Raw genomic sequence first — 11,773 nt, 5'->3', positions numbered from 1 at the left:
CCTCCCATCCATCAGTGCATTCTGTTCATTTCATAGTGGTCTCTCCATCCATTTTCCCAGGCACTACTGTCTCCCCCATCTATCATGTCTCACCTGGGCTAAGAAAACAGCCTCCCAGATGGCCTGTTCTCTACGCCTGACCTCAATTAATGTTGTCATTCTCTGCTTAAAACCTTCCCATTGGTTTTCACTGCACTTAGACATAAAATGCAAACTTCTTGTATGACCCTGCATTTCTGGTCCCTTCTACCTCCCGATTTTGTCTCTAACAACCCTCTCTCTCTCTTACTTGCCAGCTTCCAACCACATCTGCCTCTTGAGCAAACCTGGCCCTTCTCTGAAGCCATAGCTGTTCCCTCTGGTAGGACTGCTCCCCCACAACCTGGCCTCCCTATAGCTGGCTCCTTTCCCCTCCTGTCTCTGACTTACAAGTGTCTCCTCCCCTCCAGGTATTCTCAGTTCTAGCCCTCGTTCCGTCCTCCCTGCAGGCATGCAGATCTCTCTTCACTCTGACCTGTACATCCCCCCATTTCCCCAGAAGAGTGCCCTGCATCTAAGGGGAGCTCAGACCTGCACAGAATGGAGGTGGGAGGGAGCAGGTGGTGACAGCAGAGGGAGGGAGTGGGAGGGCCTATGAGATGGGGAAAGAGCCACCTCCTCTCTGGTTCCTCAGGAGCCTAACCTGGGGGGAGGTGGAAGGGTGGAGGAGGAACTGGAGTCTGGGCCACACCAAGGGCCAGATGCATAGCACCAGGCCAGCATGGTGAGAACCTGGGTTGGAGTCTGTGGCCTGGTTCAGATCAAAGCCAGCTGGTCCCACTAAGGGGCCAGTTGTCTTTGAAAAGTCTCATCATGTCCAGATCAGGTGCTCCCTAAGGCTGTCTGTAAACACATCACCCACTCCCAAGCCCAGCCAATGCTCTCTCCGGGAGAGCAGAGGTCCCAGCCCAGAGCCCCTCAGCACAGAGTTGCCTGAGCAGGAAGGGGTGGGGTGGAGTCTGGCTGTGGCCCAAGATGCGCTGTACCTCTTTCTTCACAAGGCTGGGCCCCTGGCCTTCCCCAGCCCCTCCGGGGGCCCTCCCTGAGATGATGTTCTGCACCCTGTGGTCAGTGGGGGAGTCGTGTCAGGCTGGAGCAGGCCTAAGGCACCACAGCATCCCCTGGGCACAGCCACCAGTCTTTACCCTCCATCTGTAAGGAAGGGCCCCAGACCAAATGAACACTCTAGAAATGAGCCCTTTCAAACAGCCATGCCTAGGGCCTTTGTCATCCCCTTCAAGGATCCCAGAAGTACCAGCCAGAGCTCAGTCCCTGCCTCCTCACCCAGTGCTTTCCATGATCTTCTCTGGGGCATCCTGGCAGGGGGGTATGTGCTGCTCCAGTGACCACAGGAAATAGCAGAGCCTCCAAAACAGCCAGCCCCGAAACCTGGGCACAGCCCCCAGAGCAGGGGGTAGATCTCTCAGAGGGACCACCCCCAACTAGGGCCCACAGAGGGTGTTCCATCAGGAAGGAATCACACCCCGGTCCCATGGACTGGGAACACCCCAGCATGGCTTATCATGGAGCAGGAAGAGGAAGCACCTTCCCATCTGTAGCCTATTCCTACCCCACACCCCAGTAATGATGGTACAGATTCAAGGCCTGAAAGTTCACAGAATGAAATGCAGGAAAGCTCCAAGCCTGTCCCCTCCTGTGGCTTTGGAGCAGAGGCAGGGGCCCTTCTTTTTCCATCAAAGGAAAAAAATAATACCATAAAGCAGGGCCCCAGCAGCCTGGCACCCAAGGGCCCTGCCCACCCCCAGCTCTGACTACCTGGTGTTCTCCTCCTTCACTAGGATCAAGTTGCAGAAGCCTAGATCCATTATGCTTCTGTGGAAGAGGGACTCCTGCCAGAGAGGGGCAGGGACAGCATGTCCTTGAGGGGCCTTAGCAAACCAGCAAAGAAAAGCCCCTGCCCTGACTTCTGTGGTCTTTGCCTGATGGACTAGCAAGTCTACCAGGAGGCAAGACAATAGCACATCAGTTCCCAAAAGATGTTTGACCCCAGATGCTGATGCTCCCTCAGGAAAGAGGGGTCCATGGTCAAAATGGAAGGGCTGCATCCTCTACAGACTGACCCTCTTGGAGAAGAGCATTTCAGCATCTCTGAGAAGTTCTCTCAACAGCAGCAGAGAACATGTAGCCTGAATTCCCACCAGAACCCAGGGTCCTGTCAGCAGCAGCACACGGCATGGACACACAGAGATCTTCAAGCATGGGCTGAGTGCAGGGTGACACTGTGGATGGTGTCCCCCAACTGAATAAGGACTCTTGCAGGCAGAGTCAGACCCCAGCCCTCTGGCCATGCTCTACCTCCTCTCTGCTCTCTGGAACTTCCCCACCCAACTCTCCTAGGCCTGGAAGCCAGGAGCCAGCCCCAGGCCAATGAACAACCAATACTAGCACATCCATTTCACCCAAAAACAGTGAAGGGGAGCTTCAAAGACATAAAGAAGCTGCTTTCCAGAGCCGTGGACTCCCAGAACCAAGCTACTCCAAGCTTCCCAAGGTGGGGCTGGGCCCTACCATCACTCACCCAGCTCTTAGGGGTACAGGTCTGGCAGCAATGACCCACAAAAGGCAGGTATTTCCCCAAGAATGGGGTGACAGCCTCCAGCTTCATCCCAAAGCCTGATGGACCACGTGCTGGTTGTTATGGCCTTTTAGCATTTTCAGAATCCATTTTGTCCCCCATCTTTCGTATCAGGGTGCATTTCAGCTTCAGAATCTGAAAAAACAAACACACCAAAACTGAAAAAACTAAAACCACTTTTAATTGGAAGTTGGAAGTTGCCTCCTAAGGGTACAGTCTGGCATTTACCTGACGCCCCTTTGTTCTGGGAACACCATCTGTACAGGCAGTTGAGTCTCACAGTTGTCAGTAGGCCCCCGCCATTGCTTCCTAGGGAGATTTGATGCTCAGAAGTCACTCAGGACAGATGCTTCAGACTAGAAAGTTGCATGGATGGTGACGGCAGAGACCAGGTCTGTCATCTAGCAGGGTTTCCATCCTCAGTCATGTTGCTTCTCTGGAAGAAATGTGCTATGCTTTTGTTGTTTGCTGCAATTTGGACATTTAAAAATAAGAATACCTCTCAGAGCTGGATCTTAGTTGGGATGTGGAGAATTCAGTGTGCTCTTCAAGCAGTGCACAGAAAACACAAGGCTGCCAATGTGGCAGGACCTGCCAGATGGCTGCTGTGCAGGCTGACGGTGCCTGATGGGACCTTAGGAGAAATAGAGAAACTCATTGAAGCTTAGCCCCACCCAATGTGAACTGGACTTTGGGAGCCCCACCCTGGGTGCGGGCCAGACTGTATCGCCCTGAATGTCCTGATGCAGGTAGCTGAATCCCTGGGCCCAGAGGAACAAAGTGGTTGGGAGCCAGTGGTCCCTGAATTAGATGGGCTTTTCTGCAACATGTCATCTGGAAAAGAGGGCTGCGACTGGCATTCATCTCTAGGGCTCACCAGCATGTGTCTTCTCTGTTGCCCCAACTTGGCTAGGAAAGGAGGGGTTGATGCTGAGGAATATTCCAGGCCCCTCCTCCTTCCCCCTTGGAGATTTCCTCCTTATCATTGATTTATCAAACTATCCAGTGCCTGCGGATTGCTGGGTGGGTGCAAGTGGGAGTGGAGATGCTCCCCAAACAGTCCTGTCTTGTTCTTGGGAGGGTGGCCCAATATATGATGATGTCAGTTCCCCCTAAATTAATCTCTAAATTCCACTGTAATCTCAATGAAAATTCATGTTTTGTTTTTTGGGGTTTTTGTTTGTCTTTCTAGGGCCATACCCGCGGCATATGGAAGTTCCCAGGCTAGGGAATGAATCAGAGCTACAACTGTCAGCCTGCATCACAGCCACAACAACACAGGATCCGAGTTGCATCTGTGACCTGCACCGCAGCTCATGGCAATGCTGGATCCCCGATGCCCTGAGCAAGGCCAGGGATAGAACCTGCATCCTCATGGACACTAGTTGGACTTGGTTCCTCTGTGCCACAATGAGAACTCCAAAATCCCGATTTGTTTATAAACCTACTCTGAAATCTGTGAGGAGAAAAAAATGTCTACAGATGCCTAAGCAAAACGAGGATGGGTGGGAAACTTGCTCACATAGATATTCAGGAATACTAAGGTGTTTGAAAAAGAAACAAGGAGTTTCTGCTGTGGCACAATGGATTGGCAGTGTCTTGGGAATGCTGGGATGAGGGTTTGATCCCTGGCCTTGCACCGTGGGTTGAGATTCTAGAGTTGCCACAGCTGTGGCTTAGTTTGCAGCTGCGGCTCAGATCTGATCACTGGCCCAAGAGCTCCATAGGCCACCGGGCAGCCAAAACCAAAAACCAAAAACCAAAAAACCCAAACCAGTATGGTGTTAGTGAAAGAATACACAACCCAGGATTTCCTGTTGTGGCTCAGCAGTGTTGAACCTGACTAGTATCCATGATGATGTGGGTTCAATCCCTGGCTTCTTTGTTCAGTGGGTTAAGGATCTGGCCTCACCACAAGCTGCAGTGTAGGTTGCAGAAGCAGCTCAGATCTGACTTGGCTGTGGCTGGGGCATAGCTCTGATTCAACCCCTAGTTTGGGAACTTTTGTGCCCTAAAAAGATAAAAAAAGAAAAAGCATAGACAACCCATTGGGACAGATGGAAAGTTCAAAGTTGAATCCCTGGTTATAAGGGAGCTTAATATGTGATACATGGTGTTTCACAAGCCAGTGGGGAAATGGACTCACTTTGTAGAGAAAAACGATGTTGTTTAGAACAAGGTAGATACTCAGATGGTGGATTAAAGAATCAATGTGAATGGACAAATTGATAGGAAAAATACATGAAGGGGAACAGCTTCAAGACCCAGAGGGAGGAAAGGATTTCTTAGACAGAATTTTGATCCATAAAGAAAAAAGAGGGGAGGGGGAGGATTTTATTATGTTGAAATTCAAGATATTTGTTCCAAATGACATATGAAAAAAATAAGAGGAGTTATGTGCAAAGTCTAAAATTTAAAAGGTTCATAGAGCCTCAATGTTCAAGCAACACCTGCAAATTGACAAGAAAACTAAATGGACAAAGGATATAAGCAGGCAATTTTTGGAAGAGGAAAGACTAAAAAATCATATGAAGAGATGGCCAAGATAGCAGAGAAAAGCAGACTATAATAATAAGATATATGGACAGATTTTTCTACAAATGGCCAGGAAGCACACAAAAAAGTGCTCAACATTGCTAACCATTAGGGAAATGCAAATCAGAACCACAATGAGATACCACCTTGCACCCATTAGGACAGCTACTATCCAGAAACAGAAAAAGGTGTTCCCATTGGGGCTCAGCAAGTTTAGAACCCAACATAGAGCCCATGAGGATCCTTGACCTCATTCAGTGAGTTAAGGATCCAACTTTGCTGCAAGCTGTGGTAGAGGTCAAAGATGTGGCTCAGATCTGGCATGGCTGTAGCTGTGGCATAGGCCTTCAGGGGCAGCTCTGATTTGACCCCTAGCCCAGGAACTTTCATATGCTGCAGGTTCAGCTGTAAAAAGAAACAAAAAGAAAGAAAGAAAAGAAAACAGAAAAAAACAAGCGTTGGTGAGGATATGGAAAAACTGGAACCCTGGTGCACTGTTGATAGGAATGGAAAAATGGTGTAGCCACTGGGAAAACTGTATGGCCATTCCTCAAAAAATTAAGAATAGAATTACTGGAGTTCCCATCGTGGTGCAGCACAAACGAATCCAATTAGGAACCATGAGGTTTTGAGTTCGATCCCTGGCCTCACTCAGTGGCTTAAGAATGTGGCATTGCCATGAGCTCCGGTGTAGGTAACAGACTCAGCTCGGATCCTGTGTTGCTGTGGCTGTGGCCAGCAGCTATAGCTCTGATTGGACCCCTAGCCTGGGAACCTCCATATGCCGAGGGTACAGCCCTACAAAAGCAAAAAAAAAAAAGTAGAATTACCATATGATCCAGCAATTCTGATTCTGGGCACATACTGAAAAAACTTGAAAGCAGAATCTCAGAGATATTTGTGTACCCAGATTCATAATGGCGTTATTCACAACAGCCAAAAATGGGAGCAACCCAAGTGTCCATCAACAGATGAATGGATAAACAAAATGTTGTCTGTACATGCAATGGAATATCAGTCAGCCTTAGAAAGGAAATTCTGACATATGCTACAATATGGATGAAGCTTGAGGATATTATGCTAAGTGATAGCATAAGTCAGAAGAAGAAACTGAGAGTTCCCGTCGTGGCTCAGTGGTTAATGAATCTGACTAGGAACCATGAGGTTGCTGGTTCGATCCCTGGCCTCACTCAGTGGGTTAAGGATCCGGTGTTGCCGTGTGCTGTGGTGTAGGCCGCAGAAGCAGCTCAGATCCCACGTTGCTGTGGCTCTGGTGTAGGCTGGCAGCTACAGCTCCGATTAGACCTCTAGCCTGGGAATCTCCATATGCTGAGGCCATAGAAAAGAACCCCCCCCCAAAAAAAAAAAGAAAAGAAGAAACCCTATGACTCCACCTATATGTGATTAATACCTAGAATAATCAAATTCATAGAAACAGAAAGCAGAATGGTGGTTTCCAGAGGCTGGGGCAAGAGGGAAATGGGAAGTTAGTCTTTAATGGGTACATAGTTTCAGTTCTGTAGGATGAACATGTTGCGTTGGAGGGTGGTGATAGTTGAACAATAATATGATTGTACTTAATATTACTGAACTGTACACTTAAAAGTGGGTAAAGTGGTAAGGTTTGTGTTATGTATATTTTACCATAATTTTTAAAACAGCAATAAAATATCACATTATACCTATGCGGGAGGCAGAATTCTAAGATAAGCCCTGGTGCCCAAGCCCTTATATAACCCTCTCCCCTTGAACATGGGCAGGGCCTAGAACTTGCCTTTAACCAGTAGAATATAAAAAAGCTGGTAGAATATCAACCCCCTAATCAGGTTATGCTATAAGAAACATGTGAAGGGAATTTGCTGATGTAATTAAAGTCCCTAATAAATTGGCAAATGCTGCTCGGGTGGCAAAGTGCTGTGAGAGTGGCATATGGAGAGCGACAAAGGAAGCCTCCATCCTGCCTTTCTATTAGTAGTGAATGCCTTTTCTTTTTTGTCTTTTGTCTTTTTTAGGGCTGCACCTGCAGCATATGGAGGTTCCCAGGCCAGGGGTTGAATCAGAGCTCTAGCTGCCAGCCTATGCCACAGCCACAGCAATGCCAGATCTGAGCCGTGTCTGTGACCTACACCACAGCTCATGGCAATACCATATCCTTAACCCACTGAAGGAGGCCATAGATCAAACCCCCATGCTTGTGAATACTAGTTGGGTTTGTAACCTGCTGAGCCACAACAGGAACTCTCAGTAGTGAATGATGTGTATTGTGAAGGCCTGAAAGCCAGGCTCAAATTGTATTTTAAGTTTGTGTGTGTGTGCACGCACGTGTGTGTGTGTTTGTGTGTGTGTTTTAACAAAGAGGATTTTTTTACTCAAATGACTAAAATGTCCAGAGGTAGCTTTCAGGCAAAAATGGATTCAGGCGCTCTGATAATGTCACTAGGATGTCCCTTCGTGCCTTTCCAATCTGCTTCCCTCTGAGTAGGTTTCATTCTTAGGCTGAGCCCCTTGGGGGACAAAGATGGTCCCCAGCAGCACCAGTTGTACACTGTCCAGCTAGCAAACCCAGAGGTGTGGGCGTCCCCTTCCCAGGGGTTCCCACAGAAGCCCCAGAGCTGATGCTCTCTGGCCCAGAATGAGTCACACACCCATGCCTGAACCAGCCCCTGTGACTCTGATGGCCAGGCCAGGGTGGCACAGCAGCCTGGCTCAGTGAAGGGGAGTTTGGCACAGGAAACCGCACAAGCAAAAAGCCCAGCCACGTGAAGCTGGAACAGCAGACACAAAGTTCCCTGCTGCTTGGCAATTCTTGGACAAAGGGCACCATCTGAAAGGTGTGATCAGATCTGCAATTTGCTGGGCAGCTGGTAGTGGGTGGCTTGGGGAGAGTGGTGACATTCAGGCCCTCTAGCATGTTCTCCAAGAAAGAATGTGCCTCAAGAAGTACCTCCCCCCAGGCCCTTCTTCCTGCCAAAGAGTCCCTTTTCCAGAGAGCAGAAGCTGGTGTGCTCAGTGTTTCAACACAAATGCCTGGGGGAGGGCTTGCCTGCTTGTCCTGGGTCATTTGCAAAAATGAAAGCAAATCTATATAATCAGTTGCCAGAAAAGTGCTTAACTGCCTGTATTCATTCTGCACCAGGAGAGCTGAGAGCTGCAGGACAGAATGGTCTCACTCCTGTCACAAAACCCCATTCTGGGCCAGCCCCAGGGCCTGGGGATTCTCCAGAACTTAACCCCCAGCCTTTCTGCCCTAGCCAGCCCACAAGCAGCTGGAGGGGGGTTGCTGGCATTGTCTCCTGGACCCCTGAGGGCTGGGCTGGGCCATGCTGGGAAGTGGTCTGGGCATTCTGAGGATCAGAAATAGCCTTCTCTTATGTGGCCCCCACATAACCTCTCCCCAAACCACTCCTCCCCACTGCCTGGGGTTTTGAATGCAGTTCCCACCTCTTTCTGGCTGGGGTAGGCAGTGTGATTTTGTCATGAGCAGCTAGCCACATGAGGCTGAATCCCAACTGTGTGGGCAAAGAACTGGTAGCATGGCTTTCCCCCAGAGTAGGGCGGCTTGGTGCTGGTCTGCACCTGCCTCTGGAGCAGGACATGGAGCAGAGGGAGATGTGGGGATTAGTTACAGTGCTTTTGGCTGCAAGGAACAGAAGGCCCACCTCAAAGGGGCTTAAACAAGAAAGGTGATGCTCCTCCTGTGCACAGAAGCCCCAAGGTAGGACAGCCCAGGACTGCTCAGTATTGCAGGGGTATCAACAGAGACCCAAGCTTCTCTCCCCTTTCATGCTGCTCACTTCAGTGAGCCAGTTCTCAGGCCAGCTTCCCTCATGATCACAAGATGGCTGCCATGGTTCTAGCCATCACATCCAGCAGGGGATAGCATCCAGCAGAGGAGATCACCTCTTCCTGGACATGCCTATTGAAGAGTGAGGGAACTTACCCCAGAGTCACTCTCATTGATTTTCTGTCATGGCTCACTGGACAGAATTACATCACACACCCATTCTTGGTCCATTTCTAGCAGAGGACACAGGAAAACCACAACGGGCTTACATGGACTCCCCTGTAGCACAGGATTCTAATACTCCAGCAGCATCTGCTGCACCAGGACAAGGATGTTCTTCTCACTCAGAGATAGTGGAGAAGGGATTGGAATTCTAGTCCTGTTTTCTCCACCAGTTACTGTCTGACCCTAGACAAGTCAGGTCCCCCATCAGTCCCTCACCCACAGGCATTCTCTCCTCACATCTTGCCAATACAACTCAGATTTGACTCAGTGGCAATATGCTCAGCCAGGGAATGGATCATGATTGTGGAAACAGTTGTGGCAACACCTCTGCCCTTTGTTAACTACTTGCCTGGACAGCCTCCACTGCAACTCGGGGTAACCATGGGACCCCAGGCAAGGAGAAAGAAAGAGGACTTTTCTAGAATCCTTCTGGGAAAGATTGTTCTCCCCATTTCTCTCCTCTTTTCTTTCAACTTTCACACACCATTAAATGAGGATGTGATGTTTGGAGCTTTGGCAGCCCTCTTGCCAATGAGGGACATACCAAGAAACTCTCAGACCCGCCAACCTCATGCTTTGGCAGTATGGGGCTCTGGGACAGTCTTAGGACCATATAGATTTGTTATGGAAGTGAAATAGACTCCTGTTGAATTAAACCCCCATTATTTCAATTTTCTTTACTTGCAGCCAAGCATACCCTAACTGAAACAGAGGCCCGTCTCTTCATCAGTAACATGAAAAGAATGGTTCTGATGATGGCGGTCATTATCCTCTGGGCTCTCATGCTCTGTGATGACGACTCCTCCTAGAATTCACCTACCAGGTCCCTGAGGAAAACCAGGTTCCTGCTAACTTTCCATCTGCCCTTGAAAACCTGAGAGGACAACATGGTGAGATTGGAAGCATCCCTGAGCCTTTTCCTATGCTACTGGGAAACTCCATCCTTTGGGACCAAAATTCCCAAAGGACACAGGTGAGGATTAGTTTAAAATGATAGAATATAGAAACCTGAGAACAGTGTCTTAAGCATATAGAGTTTGAGAGTTTTTTCCTGAAGGAATAAGCAGTCCAGAGTTCACGAGGCCACAGTTGGTCAAGCTGCTAGGGCTGGAATGAAGTTACCAGGGACCAGGGTCCTTTCAGCTTCACCATCCTCAGCAGGAGCCACGTCCTCAGGGGCACACGGCAGCTGATGCCCCAGAGAGGAATAAGAGGAAGGTGAAGGGCAAAGCTGGAAAGGTCTTCGATCTGCCAGGAAAGCAGCAGCCATCCAGGAAAGTCCCACTCGAGGGCCATCTGTCATCCTGGGTTCTATAGCCATCCTCAGCTTTGAGGGAGAGGAAGGGGAGAGTGGCCATTGGGGAGACAATTAGCCACATGCACCACCAGGCTTGAGGTCAGAAGACCTGGGACTCAGCCCAGCACTGCTTTCTGCCACCTTCTGTGATCCTGGTGCTCAGTTAATGGTCTTGAGTCCCAGTGCATCTCCCAGCACAAAGAAAGAGGCCCTATGTCAAGTATCAAAGCCACAGGTGGCCAGTGACTACTGCATTGGATGGCACTGGCCTAGTGGCTGTACATCTGGTTGGTAGAGTGGCAGCTGCTGGCATTAGCCAGAACAAGGATTCATCTGGGAGAGAGACAAGCAAAACTGCCAAGCCCTGCTAAGACAGCTGAGAGTCAAGTTCTCTCCCAATCAGGGATCCTCCCTGGACATAAGGCCATCTTGACTGTGTTTATGCATCTTAGAGTCCAGAGCTGGGGGCTCTGTCCTAGTGGGCAGGAAGGACCTAGAGAAGAGGAGTTGTGGCCACTTTTGGGGGTGGATAGTAGCTTCTTGGGCTGAGGGTGGAAGAGTCCCAAAGGAACATGTGAAGACTAAGAAGGAAATTTTAAAAGCCTGTGCCCAGAGAACATTCTGACTCTAAAGAGTCAGGTGAGCTCAGACCAGGGAGCCAACTACGGACAGAGTGGGGAAAAGGCTTCATATTTGGAAAATGAACAGAAACGGTTGCACAGGCTTTGGACACAGAGCATTGGAAACTCCAGGAGGAATGAAATCAGCTAAAAAAAAAAAAATTTGGGTTTGATCTTATAGACCAAACATAAGCAATGGGGAACAAGCCAAAAACGGACTGCAGAACAATCAGCTGCTTCCATGGATGCTCCTCCTTTGGGGAGGGGGTGCACCCACAGCATATGGAAGTTCCCAGGCTAGGGGTCAAACTGGGGCTACAGCTGCCAGCCTACCCCACAGCCATAGCAACACAGGATCCGAGTCACATCTGCCACCTACTTCGCAGCTCATGGCAACACCAGATCCTCAACCCACTGAGTGGGGCCAGGGATCAAACCCACATCCTCATGGATACTAGTCTACTTCATTACCACTGAGCCACAATGGGAACTCCAACCCTGTACCTCTTCTATGGGGAAAGTGGGACCAGCTCAGGAACCACTGAAGGTGAGGACAGAGAGGCGATAGGGTAAGGGGTGGCCAGGAGAGGAAGCAAGGCTGGGGTTGTTATAGGAGAGGCGGGCAGAGAGAAAGCCTGTGTTGCTGACAGGTCACAAGGGACATGTATGGCTTGAGG

This window comes from Sus scrofa, chromosome 3 (genome assembly GCF_054392235.1).
Source record: "Sus scrofa isolate SSC_HxYL_T2T_F1_AM1 chromosome 3, Sscrofa_HxYL_maternal_Yorkshire_Landrace_v2.0, whole genome shotgun sequence".
NCBI lineage: Eukaryota > Metazoa > Chordata > Mammalia > Artiodactyla > Suidae > Sus > Sus scrofa.
Note: the sequence above shows the minus strand (reverse complement) of the source record.